Below are 4,455 nucleotides of genomic sequence, written 5' to 3'. Positions count from 1 at the left end.
ATATTGCGTGGCATTGTGGAATATATAATTATTTAATGCCCCAGCAATCACTGGAACAGGCAGCAAGTGGCAATCTCTCCAAGCGGGAAAAAAGATAATAAAGGCCCAACAGAGGGATGTAACCCAGGGGCTCCTAAAGGAGAAAGATTAGAGACAAATTGGGCACTAGGTAAGCTTTCTCCACCCATCCCTTTGATTGACATTGATAAGGATTGCAGTAGGCACGTTGGCTCTACTGGCACGGCCCCCATCAGATATCAACTACCTACAAGTGCATCCTCCCTTGTCCTCACCTGGACGGGAAGGGAAATCTCACTGAAAGAGACATAGGCAACAATAAAACCCAGCCAAGAGATCTAATCTGTCCTCAATCGATCCAAAAATAAAGAAAAAAAATGCTTGGAGATGACCTTTAAGAACACGGAGGAAAGAAATGACTTTATTGGACAGGTGGTAAGTACCAGGGGTGGACTGACCATTTGAAAACTCGGGCAGTGCCCGAGGGCCCGGGGTCAGTAGGGGGCCCCATGAGATGCCCCTGGTACCTTTTTCATAGGCTTTTTTGAGTTTGGGCAACGACACAGGGGCCCCATGATCCTCTATGGTAAAGTTGCGGGTAAAGAGAGTGTTTTTCCTTGTCTTTCGGATTAGCGTGTTCATCATCTGGCAGACAACAATACTTATAAAGAACCCTGTGTAGCAATACCACTCCAAAGCCAAGCGCTGTTTGAATGTCTGTGAAAGAAAAAAAATGGACACGGTGTTCATTGTCAGATTTCACTGCCCTGGAAACACTATGGGTTGATTTACTAAAGGCAGAGTCGGACTGACCATTTGGAAACTCGGGCAGTGTCCGAGGGCCTGGGGTCAGTAGGGGGCCCCATGAGATGCCCCTGGTACCTTTTTCATAGGCTTTTTTGAGTTTGGGCAAGGACACAGGGGCCCCATGATCCTCTATTGCCCGGAGGGCCCCATGAGTTGTCAGTCCGCCCCTGGTAAGTACTGAATTCCAAAGATACTCTCCGGGGCTAAAGATCCCCAAAAGAAAATTTTGAACCCAAGGAACTGATTCTGGAAATCAGGTGTGTCCCTCCTCTAATAGGCTGATCCATCATAAACAGCTGACATATGGGTAATACTGAAAGCGACACTTGCGACAAACATATGTAGTATCAGTCTGGGACAATTTGCTTGTAGGGCTTTTTCCATAGATTGAGCAATGAGCGTGAGTAACATCGCACTTAGAATGTGCTTGTGTAGGAGTGACAGGAAGTTAGACAAGGAAAGGTCTTATCTCAGCAATGAAATATCTCACTATGATGAGTCAGGTTTCACAGTCCTGGCAGGAGGTCATTTATATAAAAGAACCTAGAACACAGATACACAATCCTAATCTCTTTACAGCCAATGATAAGACGCAAAGAAGGATTTCATGGAATGTAGGCGATGCCCCTGGTTGTCTTTTTCTTGCAGCTATTGAAGTATAACTAAAGGCAAAACTTTTTCTTTTTAGTTGTGGACAGAATGCAGAGTCATTGACTTAAAGTATATGTAAGCCTTCACCTTGCAAAACAATTCATTCAGTTTAAAATAGAAATGAAAGGCAACACATTTGTGTATAGATATAGAAACATTATAAATACCTTTTTGTCCCCTTTTTTATTAGTGATCACATGACCAGGGGACTAAAGATGGCTTGTAAGTCCCACTAAACCAATACCTACCCCCCATACTTAACCTAAGTAACCACACTGACAACAAATGGAGTAAATGGCCCAAAACCGGTCTTTTATTACAACCATCAATAAATAACATTTTTAAATAATAGAAAACACAGTATAAACATTTGTTCTTTCAAGGTCCCAATAGGCATCAAGAAAAACAAATATTTGCGTCCTGCTTAACTAGGCCTCCAGCCGCAACATCACTGACTCAGAGACACCACCGCAGATACTCCCACCAGAGCAACTGGAAGATGTACCTCAGATGGGTTCCTACAAAATGCCTTTTCTTGTGCCCACATTAACCAACAAGGACCTTGCACCCCGCCGGTGGTCCCCCAGCAGCAATATGGCACAACCACCAGTAAGACAAACCATAAAACAATGGGGGGCGGGAGGGAAGTTTGCCCTGGGAAAACTACCTTCAGACTGAAAAACCCCCTGCCACACCCTGTAAGACCACCCCTCGTAGCCCCCCCACTCCTTCCTTAACTATTTTTAACTCCCCCTTATGCTAATGGGACTCTGTCCATCCCAACCCCCTTTAACCCCTGTCATGCCAGCCCTTCGTTCAGGTCTTCTTTTCTTCTTACTCCGGGCCTTCCTTACCCTCTGTTCTCAGCTGCATAAGAAGCTTAGAGAGCTGGGAGAGGAGAAGCCAAAGCAAACTGATTTTCCCAGTGAATGGCTGTGTATGGAGGGCATGCCAGCACAAGCTTGCTCATTGGATTAGCTCTCAGCACAGCTAGATAATCTCGTAGATTGTAAGCTCCCAGGATCAGGGCCCTCCTAACCCTCTTGTATTGAACTGTATTGTTGCTGTATTGTCTCCCTCTATTTTGTAAAGCACTGAGTAAACTGTTGGCGCTATATAAATGCTGTATAATAATAATAACTGACCATGCTGTGCTCACATACCTAGTGTGCTCAGTTTTTAATAGTTTTTCATTAGTTTTTAATAGGAAAGTAGAGGGACTGGCAGGAACAACAGAGATTTCACAAAAAGGAAGCAATAAAAGAACAGGATACTTTTTCATGCAAGTACATGTTAGAGCAGGCATGTACCAGGAATCTGAAATACTGGATTCTTTAAAGCAGATAAAATGCAAGCCCCCCTCCCTTATCTTTCCCATGGATTCCGCTACTGCTCAGTAACCCAAATATCTTGTACTGTGCTGAAAAGAGAGAGGAAAAAGGGACTTTGTAGCACCCAACTAAAGGCACAAAAAGAAATAGAAAAAATTTTTTGCAAGACTTTTATTATTGTCAGGGATCCCCTCGATCCCCGCCGCGATGGTCCCGCGGCCGCCTGCTGGGCACAAATGGCAGCGCAGGGCGGGATATTTAAATGTCCCTGAGCTGTCATTCAGTGCCTTCTGGTCCTACCTGTATCCTGCGAATCTGAACCTGTTCCTAGTAAGTTATTTGACCCGGATTGCTCTTGACCTGCTGACTTCTCCTGCCCAGACCCTTGCTTTGCCTGACCTCTCTTCTGAATGCCCCTCATTAGATCTGACCTGCTGTTGCTGACCTGGCGTGTGACCCGACAATTCTCTGTCCGCTCCCTTGTACCATACTGTCCTCTACGTTACCAACTCGGCCCGTCTGACTTCGCACTTGCTCAGCCATCCATCCCATCGGGGTCACCCGACCTCCTCACATCTGGCTCTCCCTGGTTGGAGCCCCTGGCGAACACCCCTACCACTGACAGGTGTGCTCAGTAGTGGCGACCTGGTCCCGGGGTACTCCAAGTCCATCCCCACCATCAGGGGCTCTGGTGAACAAGTACCCTGGGGCTTAGACTCCGCGCTCTGGGCACGCCTGACCGGTGGAGTGCTAGTGGTGCCGCTAGGCGGTCCCTCACAATTATCATAAATTAAAAAACATCCTTTGGGCTACATGGATGCAATGAATGTGTCTAATAAAGTTAAAAAGTTAAAAACTGATTAAAAACCAACAATAAGTAATACTATTCAGTATTCCCTAGAAGGAGTGCCAGAAGTAAAAATATGAACCCCAACGCATTTCAACTTGTAGATAATGTCCGTCTTCTTCAGGGGCCATTGTCGATATCAAACTTCAAAAAATGGACTAACCACAACCGCAGATGAAAGAGATATGCTCCACAACAGAGATACCAACTTGAAGGTCAAAAAACCGGAGAAGGTTCCAAAGGAGCTTAGATCTAAGGAGAGGGGTCACAGACTTTGTCCCAGTTAGGTGGTTAAAAACAAAAAAAAGAAAAAAAAAAACAAACAACCACCTCATTGGGACAAAGCTGGTGATGCTCCTTGGAACCCTCTCCATTTTTTCAGTTGGTATCTCTGTTGTGGAGCCTATTTCTTCCATCTGTGGTTTTGAGAGTCCATTTATTGGAGTTTGATATTGACAATTATCCCCTGAAGAAGACAGACATTTTCTACAAGTTGAAAGGTGTTGGGTTTCAAATTTGTACTTCTGGCACCCATTCTGGGGAATACTGAATAGTATTACCTATTGGTGGTTTATAATCTAATTTAATCTATAATTTAACTTTGTATTATACACATTCATTGTGTCCATGCAACCCACAGGGTGCTTTTAAATTATTTATTTCAGGTACTTATATAGCGCCATCAATTTACGCATCACTTTACATATATATTGTACATTCACATCAGTCCCTAAGCCTCAAGGGGCGTACAATCTAAGGTCCCTAACTCATATTTATATACAAGGGACAATTTTACACAGG

The sequence above is a fragment of the Staurois parvus genome, unplaced genomic scaffold (assembly GCF_062004578.1).
Source record: "Staurois parvus isolate SC_StPar_1 unplaced genomic scaffold, SC_StPar_1.0 ptg000827l, whole genome shotgun sequence".
Classification (NCBI taxonomy): Eukaryota; Metazoa; Chordata; class Amphibia; order Anura; family Ranidae; genus Staurois; species Staurois parvus.
The sequence above is the reverse complement of the archived record's forward strand: the minus strand, read 5'-3'. Positions refer to the sequence as shown.